The sequence below is a fragment of the Hemitrygon akajei genome, chromosome 7 (genome assembly GCF_048418815.1).
Source record: "Hemitrygon akajei chromosome 7, sHemAka1.3, whole genome shotgun sequence".
NCBI classification, from domain to species: domain Eukaryota; kingdom Metazoa; phylum Chordata; class Chondrichthyes; order Myliobatiformes; family Dasyatidae; genus Hemitrygon; species Hemitrygon akajei.
The window spans coordinates 167,820,387-167,842,783 of NC_133130.1; the positions used below are offsets into that span (position 1 = coordinate 167,820,387).

General features: G+C 40.9%; 1 long non-coding RNA gene across 1 annotated transcript; it reads right to left on the bottom strand.

The window, feature by feature from the left end:
* Positions 1–835: 835 nt before the first annotated feature.
* LOC140731155 (uncharacterized) lies at positions 836–22,261 on the bottom strand. Its single transcript, XR_012099734.1, has 3 exons — positions 22,136–22,261; positions 5,218–5,320; positions 836–1,105 (listed from the first exon to the last, which is right to left on the bottom strand). It is a non-coding gene; the product is annotated as an uncharacterized lncRNA (long non-coding RNA).
* Between the last annotated feature and the right edge of the window lie 136 nt (positions 22,262–22,397).

A 22,397-nucleotide genomic window follows, 5' to 3' on the forward strand; every position in this document is an offset into this window, starting at 1 on the left:
GATAGAGATTTGTAAAATTATGAGAGACATAGAGTAGGTTAGATACTTCTCCCAGGGTAGAAGTCTCAATAAACTAGAGGCTATGCATTTAAGATCAGAGGGGGAGAAGTTTAAAGGCAATGTAAGGGGTAAGATTTTATTAGTTTACCAGACATGATGTTGGAGTATAATAGGCTTTTAGATAGACACATGCATATGGATATGGATTATACATGGGGAGAACATTTAGTATCAATTGGCATTGATATCAGCACAACTTTGTGGGCTGAGTGGCCTGTCGAGTGCTGCACTAATTATTATTTATATCTATAGCAACTGGGGTTAGTGATGGGTTATTAGTTTCTATTAAGTCTTCTCAGTTTTCTTTGAAAATACGAGAAAATTTAATTTGAGGAAGCCATTCAGCACACTGAGCCTGTATCAGCCTTCAATGTGATTCTATCTGTATCATTCCCCCAACAATCCATTTTCTCTCCTAACAACCTGATTATACTAAGTGCCCCGATGACTACAGTAGTCAACCTAACAAGCCAGAGTGCCTTTGAGAGATGGGCAAAAATCTGAGAATCTTCGGGAAACCCTTGTGGGCACTGGGAGAACTTTAAGACTCCTGACAGCAGTGGAGAATGAATTTGGACAAAATTCAAGTCCAAGTTCAGTTATTGTTATTTAGCTGTACACGTGGATACTGCCAAAAGAAACAGTATTCCTCTGGACCGAGGTGCACAACACAGTACTCATAACTCGCAAACATAACACATAAAGTAATATTACCACAAATAAATTAACAAATTATGACACAAGTTAAAAAGTAAACAATATAACACTACTAACATTTCATATATGATGAGGCTTAGGTGGTGGCAGGGAGTTCGGTCATTTCCTAACAGTCTTTGTCCTAATGTTATGGTACCTTCTCCCTGATGTAGTGGGTCAAAGAGATTATTGAGTGGATGAGAGGGATCATTGACAGTAGAGCCCTGTGTATGCCGTGCTCCTGATAAATATCTATGGATCCTTTACCCGCTGCATCACTGCTCATCTCTGGACTGCTTATTGGTCTCCCTTGGTTCATACCATCGATGAGCCACGTAAACAGAATATTCTAAACAAGTTACAAAATGGAGTATCTGTTAGTAGAAAGAAACATTTACAAAAAATTGTCACATTAATTTAGAATGATGGAGGCTGTGCCATTGAATATTGTGCTAAGGGTTAAACACTGAAAAAAGAAATAAAACTGTACTGCTGTAAATATATTGCGATTGGGTACAATTGCCACCACTATAAGGAGTTTGTACATTCTCCCTGTGATCATGTGGGTTTCCTCCCTTCTACGAAAAGCAGATAGTACATTAGCCTCCCCACGTTAAAGTCATGCACAGGCAGTCTCCACCCTAACATCCTGGATTAAGACCTACCAATAGACAGCCCCTGAGGAGAACATTATACTCAACTCTAGTGTTTACTATGACTACTATTGCATTCCAAAGATGTATGGATTAGAGTTAGTGAGTTGTGGGCATGCTATGTTCACACCAGAAGTGTGGCAACACTTGCAGGCTCCCCCCAGCGCATCGGTAGCGTAGCAATTAGACCATAATACGTAGGAGCAAAATTAGGGCACTCAAGTCTGCTCTGCCATTCCATCATGGCTGATTTGTTATCCCATTCAACCCCATTCTCCTACCCTCTCCCTATAACCTTTGATGCCCTGACTGATCAAGAACCTATCAACGTCTGCTTTAACACTCAATGACTTGGCCTCTGCAGCCATCCATGGCAATAAATTCCATAGATTCGCCACCCTCAGTCTAAAGAAATTCCTTCTCTTTTTGGTTTTAAATGGATGTCCCTCTATTCTGAGGCTGTGCCCTGTGGTCCTAGACTCACCCACTATAGGAGACATTCTCTCCATGTCCACTCTATCTAGGCCTTTCAATATTCAGTAGGTTTCAATAAGATCCCCACCCAATTCTTCTAAACTCCAGTGAGTATAGACCCAGAGTCATCAAGCACTCCTCATATGTTATCTGTTTCATTCCTGGAATTATTCTCATGACCCTCCTCTGGACTCTCTCCAATGCCAGCACATATTTTCTTAGATAAGGGGCCCAAAACTGCTCACAATACTCTGTGTGGTCTGACCAATGTCTTATAAAGCCACAGCATCATATCCTTGCTCTTACATTTTCATCCTCTTGAGATTATGCATTTGCCATCCTTAGCACTGACATAACCTGCAAGTTAACTTTTAGTGAATCCTGCACAAGGACTCCCAAGTGCCTTTGCACCTCTGATTATTCATTTTTCTCCCATTCAGAAAATAGTCTATGCCTTTATTCCTTCTACCAAAGTGCATGATCACCACTTCTTTGTCCATTCTCCCAATCTGTCCCAAGTTCTTCTGCAGACTTCCTGCTTCCTCATCTCTATGTGTCCCTTTATCAATCTTTGTATCATCTGCAAATCTGGCCACAATTAGTGCAACATTACTATAGCTCAATGTGTCAGGGTTTGAAGTTCAATTCCAGCATCCTCTAAGAAGTTCGTATGTTCTTCCCATGAGTGCATGGATTTCCTCTGGGTGCTCTGGTTTCCTCCCACTGACTTAAGATGTACTGATTAGTAGGTTGGTCATTATAAATTGTTCTGTGATTAGGCTAAGGGTTAAATTGGTAGTTTGCTGGGTGGCACAGCTCATTGGGCGAGAAGGGTTTGTTCCATGCTGTATCTCCAATACATAAATAAATTCCCCAGACTGTGTTGGTCATTGACATATACGATGCATTTCACTGTACAGTATGTTTATTTGAAAAGAGTTCAGATGACGTTTCAGGCTGAAACCCTTCTGCAGGACTGGACTTAGATTTCCAGCATCTGCAGATTTTCTCTTATTTGTGAAAGTTTATTTTTTTTCTTTACAGATTTCAATCTGAACAAATATATTTTGCACATTAATTTCAAATGTATCACTGGCAGTTCTGGTTTTTAAACATACTTTATTTCAGTTAGTTGTGGAATGTTATAACCTTTTCATAATATAGTAAACAATGGCTTCCTGAAGCACTTCCTGAGTGTAATTATTTGGGCATGTCAAACCAAAGGTGGCCAAATAATGATTTCCGCAGGATGCAGTTTGATATGCGGTACTTGTATCAAACTATATTCGAGGCTTTGTTTACTCAAATCAGTAACATACTGTATTTCTGAATTGTTTTGGATGACTATTAATAGACAGTTTCATAATCCAGGAGTAGTTTATCTATAAATTCCAACTGAATCCAGAGAACATTGGACTGATAATGTCCATAAGTACAGTATTGCATTCCAAATGTCTTTACTGTGAAGAGGTTTGGAGTGAAATAATTATATACATAATCTCTGTTTATGTGCAGCATGTTCCCGTAAACAAATTTTGATGATAAAAGACTAGCTTAAAATTAAAAACTAGCTTTTTTGGTCACATATATACTCAGTGGTCACTTTATTAAATACAGTTGTACACCATGTTAATGTGAATCTCGAGTTTGTCAATCATGGCAGCAACTCAATGCATAACAGCATGCAGACATGGTCAAGAGGTTCAGATGTTGTTAACGTCAAACATCAGAATGGGGAAGAAATGTGATCTAATTGACTTCTACCGTGGATTGGCTGTTGGTGCCAGATGGGGTGGTTTGAGTATCTCATGCACAACATTCTCTAAAGTTTACAGAGAATGGTGCAAACAACAAAAATAAATTCAGTGAGTAGCAGTTATGTGGACAAAAATGCCTTGTTAATGAGAGGATGGCCAGACTGGTCCAAATTGACAGGAAAGCAACAGCAACTCAAATAGCCATGTGTTTACAAAAGTGATGTGCAGAAAAACTCAGCTGAACACACAATTAGAACCTTGAAGTGGATAGGCCTCAGCAGCAAAGACTACACCACGTTCCACTCCTCTATCTAATAAAGTGGCCACTGAGTGTATATCAAAACATAAAGTGTCATTTAACATGTCATTTGCATCAAATCAAATCAGCAAGGATTCTGCTGGGGGCAGCCCACAGTGTTGCCATGCTTTTGGTGCCAACATAGCATACCCACAACTTAGTTACCCTACCCCATACTTTTTTGGTATGTAGGAGGAAACTGGAGCACCCAGAGGAAACCCATTCAGTCATTATGAGAACGTACAAACTCCTTACAGAAAGTCAGCCATCTAATCCCGATTAGTGACTAATGGCACTGTAAAGTGATTGCACTAACCACTATGCTACTGTGCCACCTAGTGATGAAAATCTGACATAACAAATTCACCATTATATTTATATTACGTCCTCCGGAACAGTCTTGGCCCGAAACGTCAACTATATTCTTTTCCATAGATGCTGCTTGGCCTGCTGCATTCGTCCAGCATTTTACGTGTTGCTCCGGATTTCCAGCATCTGCAGATTTTCTCTTGTTTGTAACTGGATTATAATTGAGTAGTGTAATTCCTATTCAGTTCAGTATACTTTGCTAATGTAGTGATATCACTGTAGCATAGCAGTTAGCACAACACTATTACAGTTCAGGCACTAGAGTTCAATTCCAGCATCGTATATAAGGAGTTTGTACAATCTCCCTGGGTTTCATACAGGTGCTCCAGTTTCCTCTCAGTTCAAAGATGTACCAGTTAGTAGGTTAATTGGTCATTGTAAATTGTCCTGTGATTAGACTAGGGGTGAAATAGGTGGGTTGCTGGGCAACACGGCTTGAAGGGCCTGTTCCGCACTGTATCTCTGAATAAAATAAAAATAAAATTTTCAATTTTGTAAAGAATATTTGCAAACATGACCTAAAGAATTAGATAATCAAGAGGTACTTTTGTTTAATATCTGCAGTAGCATGAGGGTGGGGTAAATGGACACTATACTTCAATTGTTTTTTAAACAGCCATTTTGTTTAATATGTACACAAAGCATATGTGTGTTACCAAGAAAACAATCTATCATACCACAGTACATCAAGCTGATGGGAAAATGGAACAGAACCATTCAAGAAAAATGTGTTATTGGCATTTGGATTCAGGAAGTTAGTTATATTTTCCCTGATGGTCACGATAACTCTTTGTAAATGTGGTCTAATAGTGGAGCAAAAAAATACTGCCACAGCTGGCTTCCTGTTAAACAGGAGTTTTAGTTGTCTGTCAAAGCAATGAACTCCCACTTCCTCCTGTCCCCCACTCACCTTCCTCAAATGTCCTTCCATCAGCTGATCACAAAGTTCCCTGACAATTCTGTGCTTGTATTTTTTTCTAAATCTCAACTCTTGGTAGTCAGCAGAATACAATCTGAAAAAAGCAGAATCGTAACCACATGAGATTCTGCAGACGCTAGAAATCCAGAGCAACACACACAGAATGCCTGGAAGAACTCAGCAGGTCAGGCAGCTTTAACAGAGAGAAATAAACAGTTGATGTTTCAGGCCAAGACCCTTCATAAGGACTTTGCCTGAAGTGTTGACTGTTTTTTCCCTCCATAGATGCTACCTGACCTGCTGAGTTCATCCAGCATTTTGTATGTGTACATCAGAATCAGAATATGTGAAAGTTGTTGTTTTAAAGATACAGTAGTCCAAACACACAGTTCACTATGAATTATAATATAAATAGCACAAAAAAGTAATAATGAGGAAACGTTCATGAATTTTGATGGCAAAGAAGCTGTTCCTGAATCACTGTGTGTCTTTGGGCTCTTGTACATCCTGCCCAGTGGTAGTAATGATGGAAACTGCTTTCTAGAAGCACTGTCTTTTGAAGATGTTCTTGGTGGTGGAAAAGTCATGCCTGATGAAGCTCGCTGAGTTTACAACTCAGCAATCATGTTATTTAAAAAACACAGGAAGAAAAGGAAGCCACCTCCAAGAACTTGTTCTACCATTTGATGAAACAGTGGATCTAACTATGATTTTTAATGTTTGTCTAATTTTCCTAACAAATTAACTAATATAATTATTCAATTTTAGATATAAAAATAAGTGACCCAGTATCAATTTCCATTTGCAAAAGTGAGTTCCAATTTTGTCACTACATATAGACACTTTTCTCTTTTCATTTCTGAAAGACTGGCTGTAATATTTAGCCAATTATACTGCATTTCTAGTGTGTATGTGTATACATTTCTATATACCACATCTCTACCTATTCTTGTTTCATATTAATTACCATGGTGGCCTAGCAGTTAGCATGATGCTATTACAGCTCAGGATGTTGGAGTTCGGAGTTCAAAGTACACTGTAAGAAGGTTGTACGTTCCTTCGTGTGTGTTTCCTCCGGGTGCTCCGTTTTCTCCCACAGTTCAAAGATATACCGGTTAATTGGTCATTGTAAATTGTCCCATGATTAAGCTAGGGTTAAATAGGTGGGTTGCTGGTTGGTTAAGTTTGTTGGGTCAAAAGGACCTGTTCCATGCTTTATCTCTAAATAAAATATAATCTATTAAACACCTCAGCAGACAGGTCAAAAGCTGGACAGAAATGGATTTCAAAATCATTGTTGAAAGGATTGCATGGAAGATTGGTAATTGTTTAAACATTGCAATTGCTAGAATATGAAACTCAATACCTGAAAGGGTAGAGGTAAAAGAAATCTCAGCTTATTTTTAAAAAAACTATGCTTATCTAAAGAGTTTATACATGATCTGCACAGATCTGTACCTTGGCACAGAAAGGTAGCATTATTTTAGTTTATAAGCCATGGAAATTAAAGCAGTGAAGCCTGTCTGTATATTTGAGTGGATGGGAAAGGGGCTTGTTTTGCTATCATCTTGTTTTGTTTTATTGTTGTTTGTTATGTTGTTCTGCTGAACATTGTGGACATTCAATGTAGGCGCCAGAATGTGTGGTGACACTTACAGGTTGCCCCAGTACTTCCTTAAATAGTGTCAATTGTTAACACATATCACTATTTATTTAGAGATTCAGTGCAGAACAGACCCTTCCACCCACCAGGCCACACTGCCCAGCAATTCATCTATCTAAGCCCAGCCTAGTCACGGGACAATTTACAATGACCAATTAACCTGTTAACCAGTACATCTTTAGACTGTGGGAGAAAACTGGAGCATCTGGAGGAAACCTACACGCACACAGGAAGAACATACAAACTTTATTACAGAGGATGCTGGAATTGAACTCCAATGCCCTGAGCTGTAATTGCATCATGCTAATCACTATGCTACTGTGGCACCAGTATATGTACACATGATAAATAAATCTGAAACTTTTCAGTTTTTCTTCAATCCTTATTTTTAGTTTACTTGACCAGTCTTTCAAATGAGATTTTAGCAAATGACTTTCTAAAATACAAATATGCCCTGGCAAAGGCTTTATACCATTACACCAATGTCAAAGTATTGGAAGTAAAGTAAATGAAAAAAGTAATAGTAATTTCACATGCATTTCATTCTTCTAACAAAGCAGAGGAGGAATCTGAGATGAAACAAAAGAGCGACTAAAAGTTTTGTAAGGATAGACAAATTAAACACTAGAGGAGTACTATTATTGGTTTAGAGTGACATAAACAATCTCAGAAGGGTTTAACTAACAATAGAATGGGAGATGACAGCAGCAATTTGTGTCAAAATTAATAGTAAGGAGAAGCAAGTACTAATGGGTAAGTGCCAGCTAAAGATGAACAAGCACATAACGAGCTATTTAAGCTAGTAAGAGAGCTGCAGGGAGTTGTAATCTAATCATAGGGGATTTCAAAATCTCAGGAGTTAAACTTGACGGATCCAAGGCAACTGAGAGACAATATGAAAAACATAGGCAACCATATTGAGGTAATAACACAGCAGGTGAAGGAGGCTTATGGGACTCGTGTGGTATTAGGGTAATTCAAGAATTAGTAATTGGGAATTTGGCTTCTGAACAGCATTGCATAAATAGATTTTTGATATAGTTAAAGCAGAAACAAATAAATAATTTTCTTTTAATTTTAAAATAACAGCAATATCAAACAATGCATATAGAAAGAATCATGTGATGCTCATACAGAATCCATCCAAAGAATTGTCTTCTTTACCTTGATTAATTATGTCACTAAAATACTGATTGGCTGTAATCTGAGAGATTAAGAGTGTGTTATTAATACAGATCTCTCTTTCCATTCCCAGACATTAAAACTGTATATCTGAATCAAAAGTACAAGAGATTCTGGAGATGCTGGAAATGCAGAACAACACACACAAAATGCTGGAGGAACTCAGTTGATCAGGCAGCCTCCAAATTTCAGGCTGAGACTCTTCATCAGAATTCATTTCTTAATTTTTTTTTAAGAAAAACAAACAGATATTAAAGACAAGGATGTCCTTTACAAGGATATGCCATAGTACTCTTCAGCCAATGAGATACCTTTAAAGCATAGCCACTGTTACCATGCAAAATATACATAACAAGTTCCCATAAACAACAATGTGGTAATGACATTGAAGCTGGTTAAAGCATTTTGTTTTTGACAACTTTCCATTTTGCCTTTGCAGGTCCAGTTCTCCCACAGTGGTTACATTGTAATGATTTGCCTCAAAATGAAATAATATTTAAGATGGTTTTTAATATTGTAGAATAGCTGAATACAGATATGGGTCTGCAGTCTATTTGCATATTTGGAGATGCAGCACAGCCCACGCCACCCAATTACACCCATGTGACCAATTAACCTACTAACTGGTACTTCTTTGGACTGTGGGAGAAAACAAGCTCCTGGAGGAAACCCACACAGTCACAGGGAGAATGTACAAACTCCTTACAAATGGTGCAGGAATTGAACACAGGTCACTGGCAGGAGAAAATCTACATATGCTGGAAATCGAAGTTATACACACAAAATGCTGGAGAAACTCAGGCCAGACAGCATCTATGGAAACAAGCAAACAGTCAACACACAAGAGGAAATCTGCAGAGGCTGAATGCTGTAATAGCATCTTTATACTAATCCCCACTCTACTGTGGGCCAACTCTCTTTACGGACGCCACCATAGCGTAGTGGTTAGTGTGATGCTATTACAGCTTGGGGCGGAGTTCAGTTCTAGCATCATATATAAGGAGTTTGTATGTCTTCTCCATGAATGTGTGGGTTCCTCCAGGTGCTCAGGTTTCCTCTCACAGTGCAAAGATGTACCGGTTAGTAGGTTAATTGGTCATTGCAAATTGTTCTGTGATTAGGCAAGGGTTAAATAGGAAGTTCGCTGGGTGGTATGGCTTGTTGGGCTGGAAGGGCTAGTTCTGCGCCGTATCTCTAAATTAATAAATAATAAGTCTCTCAATAAACAGTAGCATCACGAACCACGCCCCACAGAGCAGTAAAAACCTAATTCTTTCTTTCACCCTTGGCAGAAGGCACTGCAAAGGTAACAAGAGGAAAATGAAATTATTATCCAAAAATATTATTTCAATGCTTTTAAGTCCTTTTTTAAAAACAAGGAATATGACTATGATCTTTTTTAATTAGTAATATGACATAATATGGAAAACCTGCAATTATCCATGTCTCTCACCAAAGCACACAAGTGAGCTGAAACTCCACAGAAGTAGCCTTTACAGAAAAATCACTCACAAGGTAATTTGCCTGTAAACTGGGAAATTTACCTATACAAGGCAATTAGGACCAACACCAATACTAGAAATGTCAAAGCCAGATAATGATAGGCTCATCAGTTTAACAAGCATTATGGGCACAATTCTGGAAGGCAATGGCTGAATTTTGGTCAGTGGTGAAGGAACATATTTAACTAGTTTTTTTTTTTCTGGACCAGCATGTGGATATTTCCACTGCTCTGCTGCTAGTTTCAATGAATGCACCTTGAATGCAAAGGCATCCTGTGAAAAGGAAAAACAGAATGATCTTCAACAAGCAGCTCCGGCCTATGGTTAGGCCACACTTAGACCCCCTCCAGTTCGCCCATTAGCCCTGACTAGGAATTGAGGATGCCGTTGTCTACCTGCTGAACCGTGTCTATGCCCACCTGGACAAGCCAGCAAGCACTGTGAGGGTCATGTTTTTTGACTTCTCCAGTGCGTTCAACACCATCTGCCCTGCTCTGCGGGGTGAGAAGCTGACAGTAATGCAGGTGAATGCTTCCCTGGTGTCATGGATTATTGATTACCTGACTGGCAGACCACAGTACGTGCGCTTGCAACACCGTGTGTCAGACAGAGTGGTCAGCAGCACTGGGGCTCCACAGGGGACTGTCCTGTCTCCCTTTCTCTTCACCATCTACACCTCGGACTTCAACTACAACACAGAGTCTTGCCATCTTCAGAAGTTTTCTGATGACTCTGCCATAGTTGGATGCATCAGCAAGGGAGATGAGGCTGAGTACAGGGCTACGGTGGGAAACTTTGTCACATGGTGCGAGCAGAATCATCTGCAGCTTAATGTGAAAAAGACTAAGGAGCTGGTGGTGGACCTGAGGAGGGCTAAGGCACCAGTGACCCGTTTCCATCTAAGGGGTCAGTGTGGACATGGTGGAGGATTACAAATACCTGGGGATACGAATGGACAATAAACTGGACTGGTCAAAGAACACTGAGGCTGTCTGCAAAAAGGGTCAGAGCCGTCTCTATTTCCTGAGGAGATTGAGGTCCTTTAACATCTGCCAGACGATGCTGAGGATGTTCTACGAGGCTGTGGTGGTCAGTGCTATCATGTTTGCTGTTGTGTGCTGGGGCAGCAGGCCGAGGGTAGCAGACACCAACAGAATCAACAAACTCATTCGTAAGGCCAGTGATGTTGTGGGGGTGGAACTGGACTCTCTGACGGTGATGTCTGAAAAGAGGATGCTGTCCAAGTTGCATGCCATCTTGGACAATGACTCCAATCCACTCCATAATGTACTGGTTAGGCACAGGAGTACATTCAGCCAGACTCTTTCCACCGAGATGTAACACTGAGCATCATAGGAAGTCATTCCTGCCTGTGGCCATCAAACTTTACAACTCCTCACTTGGAGTGTCAGACACCTTGAGCCAATAGGCTGGTCCTGGACTTATTTCCACTTGGCATGATTAACTTATTATTATTTAATTATTTATGGTTTTATATCACTATATTTCTTCACTATTCTTGGTTGGTGCGGCTGTAACGAAACCCAATTTCCCTCGGGATCAATAAAGTATGTCTGTCAAATCACTCAAGCATATTGGCTGAGACAAACAACAGCTAGACCACAAAATATACATTTATTTCTGTACCGAAAACTAATTAGAGTAATTAACTAATTACTCCGCTATTTAAGAAGGGTGGGAGACAGGCAGCAGAAAGGAAACTATAGACTATTAGCCTGACATCAGGGGTAGAGAAGTTGTTGGAATTGATTGTTAAGGATGAGATTACGGAGTACCTGGAGGCACATGACAAGACAAACCAAAGCCTGCAAGGTTTCCTGAAAGAAAAATCCTGCCTGACTAACCTACTGCAATTTTTTGAGGAAATTACAAGCAGGGTAGTCAAAGGAGATGCAGTAGACATGGTGTACTTGGATTTTCAGAAGGCCTTTGACAAGGTGCCGCACATGAGGCTGTTTAGCAAGAGCCCATGGAATTGCAGGGAATTTACAAACATGGGTGGAGCATTGGCTGGTTGGCAGAAAACAGAGTGGGAATAAAGGGATTCTATTCTGGCTGGCTGCCAGTTACCAGTGAAGTTCCACAGGGGTCGGTGTTGCAACCGCTGCTTTTTATGATGTGCGTCAATTATTTGGACTATGGGATTAATGGATTTGTGGCTAAATTTGCCAATGATACAAAGATAGGTGGAGGAGCAGGTAGTGTTGAGGAAACAGAGAGCCTGCAGAGAGACTTAGAGAGTTTAGGGGAATGGGCAAAGAAGTGGCAAATGAAATACAATGTTAAAAAGTGTATGGTCACGCTCTTTGGTGGAAGAAATAAATGGGTAGACTATTATTTAGATGGGGGGAGAATTCAAAATGCAGTTTGCAAAGGGACTTGGGAGTCCTTGTGCAAGATACCCTGAAGGTTAATCTCCAGGTTGAGTCAGTAGTAAAAAAGGCAAATGCAATGTTGGCATTAATTTCTAGAGGTATAGAATATAAAAGCAGGGATGTGATGTTGAGGCTCTCGTGAGACCACATGGAGTGTTGTGTGCAGTTTTGTGCTCCTTATTTTAGAAAGGATATACTGACAGTGGAGAGGGTTCAGAGAAGATTCATGAGAATGATTCCAGGATTGTGAATCATGAAAGGGTTGCAGTATGAGGAATGTCTGGCAGTCCTTGGGCTGTATTCCTTGGAGTTCAGGAGAATGAAGGGGGGATCTCAGAAACATTCTGAATGTTAAAAGGTCTGAATAGATTAGATATGGCAAAATTATTTACAATGGTAGGGGAGTCCAGGAGAAGACCGCACGACTTCGGGATTGAAGGACATCCATTTAGAACAGAGATGTGGAGAAATTACTTTAGTCAGAGGGTGGCAAATCTGTAGAATTTGTTGCCACGAGTAGCTATGGAGGCCAAGTCATCGGGTGCATTTAAGGAAGAGATAGATAGGTTCTTGGTTAGCCAGGGCATCAAAGGGTATGGGGAGAAGGCAGGGGAGCAGGGATGACAGGAAGAATTCAATCAGCCCATGATTGAATGGCAGAGCAGGATCGATGGACCAAATGGCCTACTTCTGCTCCTATATCTTATGGTCTTATCGTTAAGAGCATAAAAGAGAAAAAACCTCTTTAGAAAAACCTCTTAGGGTATGCAAACTCACATTTGCTATATTGATTTTTTCAGGGCCAGAGATATTATTCAAGTGGAATTATCACAAATTATGAATTTAAATATTCACTCACACTGGAAAACACCAGTCCCAGATTTTCCATCTTTTCTGTTGTTATTTTAGAATTTGTGTGCTATTGGGTTGGCCAATGTTTACTACTCATTACTAACAGCCCCAGACGTTGTGGTGGCATTTTCTTGAATTGTTACTGGCATTCTGGTGAAGGTATCCTTGATATTACTAGATGGTGAATTCCAATATTGTATCTAGTAAGGGTGGAGGAATGAAGATACATGGTGCATAATGGGTTAAGTACTGCAACTTCACACACAACTTCAGATTTCAGCAGAAGATCTTCCAACAATAAGCGTCCATCTTACTGGTTCATCAAAAGCTGCTCCCCTATGCTAGCTAGGGATTAGCCCTTTTAAGGGTCATTGCAGCCTCTTCCACTCATTCCTGTTTAGTTGACCACATGAAGGCACTGTTAAAGTATAAATCTAGTGTGCTGAAAGCACTAAGTCTCTTTTTTCTCACTAGCCACTGTGGACCAGGTCATGTATGGTGCCATGGAAACAATGGAAGTGGGCTGCAGTAAAATTGGGCCCACGTGCATACTTTTATTTATTTATACTTTATATAAATATTTGAACTTGGGTGTAGCTTGAATGGTTTACTGTATGTTTAGTTACTTGTCCTGTGAAGCATGATTAACTTACTTACCAGTAGTGACTGTCTTCTGTCACCACTTACCAAACCCGTGAACCTGATTTTACACAACAGCCCACCAGTTGTCCGGCATGGTACCTGTGATTACAACTTCCAAATTTAGGCACTTAATCACACATGTGGATGCCAGAGGCTGCTGTCCAACCTACCCTGCAATAGTTCTGACAGCTTGACTGTGACTAATAGAGCAAAATCCAGGATGTCACAGAATCTTAGTTTGGCTTCCAGAGAATGTCGTCACAACACTCTTAATTTTTAAAAAACTTTAGTGTATTATTGATTGCGTAGCTAGATTAACATTGGAAGCTTAGAATTTCAGAATTCCTTTTACATGGTACTGTGCAATACTGGAGAATGCAGTAAGACTTATGGCATTACCTCTCCAGATGACATACTCTCCAAGGTATAGCATCGGGCGATGATGTTGTGTACAAGACCCTGATAATACTCAAAGGTAGTGAAACTCCATGGCATGGTTTCAGATATTTAATACTGTATATCAACTCTCATTGTTGGGCCCCTTTGTGTATCAAGGTCCTTTCTCAGCTGTCTTTATTTTAGAGATACAGCACGGTAACAGACCTTCTGGCCCATTGGGTCCATGCTGTCCAATTGCAACCCATGTGTCTTTGGAATATGGGAAGAAACCAGAACACCCGGAAACCCACATGGTCACGGAGAATACATAAATTCCTTACAGACAGCGTCGGAAAGTGAAGCCAGGGTGCTGATGCTGTAATAGTGCTACATTACTGTGCTACCCTCAAAAATCTTAAGAAGCAAAGACAACTACCTCTTGTTCTACCTATACCATCAGTACTTGTTCCTCATTCGAGCAACATATCTTACCATACACTGAACCCAATAACTAATTTACTAACCAAGCCAATCTTTGTGCTGGTATATGAAAATGACATGGCTATTGAAAGGAGCTAAAATAAAAACAGATAATGGACAAAGGTTACTGTGCCACTGAGAAGCTGCATAGGAAGAGACCACAAGACATGGGATGAGAGTTAGACCATTCAGTTAGCTCCACCATTTTATCATGGCTGATTTATTTTCCCTCTCAAATCCATTCTCCTGTCTCCTTCCTGAAACATTTGAAGCTCTGATTAATGAAGACACTATCAACCTCCACTTTAAATATACCCAATGAATTCTACAAATTCACCACCCTATGGCAGAACAGCAGAGTATGAATATCCAAACAGGAGCAAAAGCTCACAGCTAAAGCCTGCTCTACTATTTAGTCAGTTCATGACTGATCTGATCTTGGCCACAACACAACTTTCCTGCATAATGTCCATAAATATTAATTCTCCTATAAAATGGTAAATTGATTTATTGTTATCCTAGGCAGTGAGATACAGGGAAAATCCTGTCTTGCATGCAGTCCATACAAATTAAATACAACTGTGCCTTGTCTTGAAATTATTTAATAAATATGTTTATAAAACCAAAAGAATTCCACCTCTATTTTAAATGAGAAACTCCAATTTCTGGTGCTGTGCCCCCAGTTCCAGACTCCCATGAACATTCTCACAGAATGCACTTTGTCAAGCACACTTACATATTTTTCACTAAGACTTAAACATCGACGATATAATCCAATCTGTTCGTATTTCTCACAACTGCTTTAACCCAGGAATCAACCCACATCAACAGTCTCCAAAGCAATCATATCCTTAAGTAACTCAGTAGACCAAGACTGTATATAACAGTCTATATCTACTAATTAGTTACAGCAAAACAGCTATTTCCTTTCCTAATTACTGGGTAGACAGTACCTACATGCTAACCTTTCACCCACTCTTTCTTAACAGCATGAGAGACTATTTAACACAGCAGCTGAACTTGAATGATGTGCACTATTTTCTAAAACTCCATGTGACTACCATTGCAAAACGTTCCTTGTGGGTGTTGTCCTTTCTAATGTATAGGAACAATTCTGTGCACGCAGCATCTTTTCGCAGATTAACGGTACAAGGATTATTTAAAAATGAACTGCTATTGAAAGCTTAAGTTTAATAGTTATTCAATCATACCATACAGCCAAATGAAACTGTATTCCTCTAGGGCCAAGATACAAATCACAGTACCAACAGTCACACACAGCACAAAGCACATAAAATTACAATAGCAGTAAAACATAGTCAAAAAAAAAATATATAATCCAAATCCCTGAGTGTCATGGCCTATTGGATGAGATGTTGTCCTGGAGCCACATCTTCAAGAACAAGCACCAATTCCTTATCTCACACTAGCACAGCCACAGATGAACGCATTCCTGCTTGTCTTCCACCAAGCAAACACAGGAGAGCAGCATAAACATCACCATGCCACACCTCCTCTGGCGTCTCCTCCTGGGTGGCTGCAATAGGTGACCTTGCAGCCTGAGGGCCTGGACCATGCAATAGAGGCCATGCAGCAACCCCACCGGTCACACCAATGAACCAGACTTGCAAACTACATTACCAATGTCCAATAGAGTCTTGCGATCACAAGAAAAATAGACAATCCTTTGCAGTTTGTTGGACCACGCACCATCTCTGACACCTTCTTCTTTGGGTTGCTGTAGCAAGCATCAACATGGTTCACAATCCAGTTCCACCGCTATTGAGCAACTCACTGATGGGGTTGACCAGTATTACTTGACGTTCTTAATATCCAGCAGTGCCTTGCAATCATAAAGTTGCAAAATTAACATTATCACAAAATGTTACTATGATTTTTCAATCACTTCCCTTTTCAGCAAATTGGCTGCCAAAATATACACCAATGTTCTAAACAAATGTGCTTTTTAAGGATTTTATACCTTTTTAATTGCCATATAACAATATGCAAAATTAGACTTTATACATGTAGAACAATGGAATGTATTATTACTCTGAGACTTCTGTGCAGATTTTGTTTTGATGATTATAGAACTTAAGAAACCACAGCTAAAATGGGTCATACAAATTAGTTTATTACAGTCACACATGACCAAGGTACAATGAAACACTCATCTTACATAATTTCACAGATCTATTTGTTACAACAGTGCATTGAGGTAGTACAAGGTAAAACAACATGAGTGCAGCATACATCATTCAACTAATCTTATCACCCACTAACCCACTCCACCACACTCCCAACCACTACCTCTTAATAATTTCCTGTCAGAGCAACTTTATATACAGACACTCCTGTGCCCAGTGTCACTTTATGGACATAGTCAATGTATAAGCTCATATTACGTATTTATATTCATTGTGCATTTTTTATTATTGTGTTCATTATCTTATTGTTCTTGTTATGCTGCATTAAATCCAGAGTAACAATTACTTTCTTTACCCTTGTATACTTCAAATGACATTACACAATCTTGATATTAAATGATTTTGAATTTTTGAAAATAAATCAATTTGTATCATCTCTCAAGTAATGAAATGTCCGAAGGTTCTTATCAGTGAGCCATTTCTCTAAGCCAGAGATAGTAATCAGTTCAGAAACTGTAGCAAAGTTGTTCCTGATTGTGGGTTTAAGTAGGGTAAAGAATGGGAGGACACTAGAAAAGATTCTCAGCAACGGTATTCACAATCCTCTGGCATACAGGACTCAAATGCTTTGTCATCTCAGCATTAAATTGCCTGACCATTACCCCCTCCCAAAGACCAATTCTACAACAAGAAGAAATGATATCTCATTATGTCTTTATCAAACTCCCCACATGGTGGTTGTCTGTTGTGTCTAACAGTGACAGGAATCATGTGTGGGAGTTTTTAAAATGGAAAATCCGTTGCACTGAGGTCGTTCCGCTCTCTTGACCTTGGAAGACCAGGTTCAATGGTATGAGTAGTCATCAAAACTAGGGAGTTCCTTGGTTGCACCAGATGATCATGACTTCTGTCTCTTTCGCTCTCCACAGAGCATTGTAAAGCTGCTGTCCTGGCCATTGGATCATACCGTAGATCTCATCTGCCCAGTCCGCCAGAGCTGACTGAATGCTAGGACAGGCATGACACCATTTCAGAGGTACGAACCCCACCTGTCGATGCAGTGTACTAGGGTGTGACAGCTGTCGCATGCAACAGCTACTTGGAGCCATTGGTCCAGTAGGGACCAAATGTGAGTGAGCTGCCCCAGAATAGACAAGACAAGCCCTTTCATCAGAGGAACTACCCCTCCCTGGACACCCTATAGAACTTCTCTCAATTAAATCACCTTGCATTATTTGAAACTCCGGCATTTCATGAACGTTTCCCCTATTTTGAGCCTTTTCAAATTTACCTCTGCCCATATACCAGTAACAAATTCCATCACAATCTATTTCATGTCACAGGTACCACTTCCCAACCTATTACCCCACAGACCATTCTGCATCAAATACCCAACTTCCATCTGTTTCTCCAACAACCATAGTAATTCACATTTTTGCATGGGTTACATCCTGGAGCACCATGACAAAACCTACACAGGGTGAATATGAAAATTCAACATTCAAGGTCAGAACTGAGATTAAAGAACAAAGATTAGCTTTAGTTGTCATAATTACATTGGTAAGTTGAGGGAACACACCAGGAGAAGTAGAAAGGGTGAGCAATTTCAAGTTCCTGGATGTCAACATCTGAGGATCTATCCTGGGCCTAACAGATCAATGCAATTTACAATGAAGGAAAGACAGTGGCTATATTTCATTAGGAGTTTGAGATTTGGTATGTCACCAAAGACACTTGTAAATTTCTACAGAACATTCTAACTGGCTGCATCACTGTCTGGTACAGAGGGGCCACTGCACAGGATCAGAAAAAGCTACAGGAAGTTGTAAACTCAGTCAGCTCCATCAAGGGCACCAGCCTCCCCAGCGTACAAGACATCTTCAAGGAGCAATGCTTCAAAAAGGCAGCATCCATCATTAAGGACCCCCATCACCCAGGACATGCCCTCTTTTCATTGCTACCACCAGGGAGGAGGTACAGAAGCCTGAAGGCCACACACTCAGTGATTCAGGAATAACTTCTTCCCATCTGCTATCAGATTTCTGAATGGTCAATGAACCCATGAACACCACCTCACTACTTTTTTCCCCTCTTTTTGCACTACTTATTTAACTTTTTAAATATATAATTCTTACTGTAACTTTTTTAATATATTACAATACTGCTGCCACATAACAAATTTTGCAACATATGCCAATGATATTAAACTTGATCTTGAAATGTGTTGTTTTGCATTAACAACCAACACAGTTTGAGGATGTACTGGGGGCAGCCTGCATATGTTGCCATGTTTCTAGCACCAACACAGCAGGACCACAATTCATTAACACTAACCCATCTTTGAAATGTGGGAGGAAACCCACGCGGTCACAGGGAGAGTTAACAAACTCCTTACAGACAGGGGCGGGATTTGAACCCTGACCACTGGTGCTGTAAACTGTTACACTGGCTGCTATGCTACCATGGTGTACTGAACCCAGGTGGCTAGAGATGTGAGGCAGCAGCTCTACAGGCTGCACCAGTGTGCTTTCTATAAATGATGACTTGTCTGCTTACCCCTTCCACAAAAACATAATCCACCCAAAACACCCCCATCACCAAAATGATGATCAGATTGCTTCCTGCCTGGCCATCCTGTTCAACCCACACTTGCCACAAGTCCAAAATCAACCATTTGAGCATCCACTGCCCAACAATTCCTCCCAGAAAAGTAAACAAACTTGGCTTCGCCAATCCTGAACTGCAAAATTGCTCTTACATATTACCCCCCTCGCCCTCCCCGTGCATACTAACCTACATCTCTCTGGGATTCTTGCACCAGAGCTGTTCCAGATATGCATCCAACAATCCTTGTTCCAGCAGCTATGTTCAATCCCTTCCCAATGCATTTATAGCATTGAAATCCACTTACCAGGGGTATTATAGACTCTCCTCACTAGTAGTAAAACAGCATATTCCTCTAAGGGTCTGCATGTAATCCACTCTTGGTCAGATATACCTCCATACCTCTTCGATGCATCCCATTCCACTTCAGCCCTGTGTACACAGATGTGTGCATTCCCCTGCCCACCCAGCTTCACATGCAAACCCTCTCCAAGGTGATGCGACTACTCCATCCAAGATATAATATACTGCCTGCACAAATCCTAGGGTACATGTGTTTATACAACAATGTCTTTGTATGCCTCCTACATCCTGGTTTCTTCATTTTTTTTGTTCTTTTAGCACATATGCAAGTTGTGCATAATTTATTAAAGTTTGTTAACTTATGTTTGTAATGTACTATGCTGCAGAAAAGTTAATTTCCATGGTGGCTATACCCTTAGTGACACTCTCCCTCACCCCACTTGGGGGTATGTACATTTTCCATCCCTAGGTTTCCATACATCTCCAACCTACACCCATGGAATCTTGCCCTCTCCCAACTAGCACATCTCATTCATCACCACACCCAGCCTGGTTAACAACTCCATTCCTTGAGGTTTGTGTATTCACCTCCCCACCCCACAGGTCCATGAAACACAGGAGCAGAGTTAGGCCATTCAGCCCTTTGAGTTTGATTCACCATTCCATCATGGCTGATCCCAGATCCCATTCAATCCCATACACCTGCCTTCTTGCCATAACCTTCGATGCCCTGAGCAATGAGGAAACTATCAATTTTCGCTTTAAAATATACCCACAGTCTTGGCTTGCACAGCTGTCTGTGGCAGATCATTCCACAGATTCATCACTCTCTAACTAGAAAAAATTCCTCCTTACCTCTTCTAAAGGGTCACCCCTCAATTTTGAGACTGTGCCCTCTAGTTCTGGTCACCCCCACCACAGGGAATATCCTCTCTACTTCCACTGTATCTAGTCCTTTCAACATTCAGTAAGTTACAAACAGAACCACCACATTCTTCTAAATTCCAGTGAGTTCAGGCCCAAAGCTGCCAAACGTTCTTCATATGCTCCTGGAATCATCCTTGTGAACCTCCTCTGAACTCACTCTAATGCCAACACATCTTTTCTGACATATGGGGCCAAAAATTGTTGACAATACTCCAAGTGCGACCCTACCAGTAACCTATAAAGCCTCAACATTATCTCCTTGCTTTTATATTCTAATCCCCTTGAAATAAATGCCAACATTGCATTTACCTTCTTTCCCACAGAATCAACCTGTGAATTAACCTCCGGGAGTCTTGCACAAGGGCTCCCAAGTCCCTTTGCACCTCTGATATTTGAATTTTCTCCTTTTTTAGACAATAGTCTGCACTTTTGTTCCTTTTACCAAAATGCATTTCCTAAAACTATTCCGTCTACCACTTTTTGCCCATTCTTCCAATTTGTCTAAGTCCTGTTACAAGCGCGTTGCTTCCTCAGCACTAACTACCCCTCCACCTATCTTTGTGACATCTGCAAACTTTGCCACAAAGCCATCATCTAAATCACTGACAAAAATGTGAAAAGAAGCAGTCCAATACTGACCCCTGCAGAACACCACTAGTCTCTGGCAGCCAACCAGACAAGGCCCCCTGTATTCCCACTCGCTGCCTGCCTGTCAGCCATTCCTCTATCCATGCTAGTATCTTTCCTGTAATGCCATGGAATTTTATCTTGTTGAGCAGCCTCATGTGTGGCCCCTTATCAAATTCCTTCTGAAAATCCAAGTAAATGACATCCACTTCCTCTCTTTTGTCCACCTTGTTACTTCCTCGAAGAACTAACAGATTTGTCAGGGAAGATTTCCCTTGACAGAAACCATGCTGACTTTGACTTATTTTATCATTAGTCTCCAAGTATCACAAAATCTTATCCTTAATAATGGATGTCAACACTTTCCCAACCACTGATTTCAATTTATATAATTGAAAAAACTTTTTGGTAAATGCTTTATATTATTGGCTGGTTTGTCCTCATAATTCATCTTTTCCCTTCTTATGGCTTTATTAGTTGCCTTTTGTTGGATTTTAAAAGTTTCCCAATCATCCAACTTCCCACTCACTTTTGCTACATTACATGCCCTTTCCTATGCAGTTATTAACTTTCCTTGTCAACCATTTGAGAACAACTTCTTCTGTGGGACATATCTATCCAGAAACTTCAGTCACCTCTGCTCTGCCGTCATCCCTGCCAGGATCCCCCTCCAATCCACCTGCGGAAGCTCTGTAATTCCCTTTATTCCATTGTAATACTGATACATATAATTTATACTTCTCCCTCTCAAATTGCAGTATGAATTCAATCATATTATGAATCACTACTTGCTCAGGGTTCCCTTATCTTAAGCTCCCTAATAAAACCTGCATTATTACACAATACCCAATCTAAGATAACCTTTCCCCGAGTAGGATCAATCACAAGCTGCTCTAAAAACCTATCTCATAGGCATTCAATAAATTCCCTCTCTTGTGATCCGACACCAAGAGGGTCAATACACCCTCTCCCATCCCTGGGTCCGTACGTTCTCTCCTTCTCTCTTCGAAGCCTCTCCTCTTCGTCCTCCATCTCCGGGTCCGTGCATCCTCCCTTTCTCTCCCACCCTCGCGACAATGCCTCTCTTTTTTCCGCTCACTCTTGTCTCGCTTCCCGAGCCTCCTACTCCCAGGTCCACGATCCGCTCTTCCCCACAAGTTGGCGCCGGGTTCAGGGACCCACAAAGCTGGGGAGGGAAGCACTCACACTTCGACCAGACGAAGTTACCGTCGTACTGCTTATCGAGGCCGCCGCTTTCCCCAGCCGACCGACCAACCGACCGGACAACCACCTTCACAGCCCGCCCACCGTCGCAGGCTCCGCCTCAAACACAACACGATCCATCCCGGCAGCCGCTGCTGCCGAATCCTTCCACCGCGCACAAAGTAGCGCATGCCCCCGGGTCGCGGGAGGGCGGGGAAAACCACCTCACACCCCCTCAGAAAACCACCGTCCCTGTCTGCTGGTG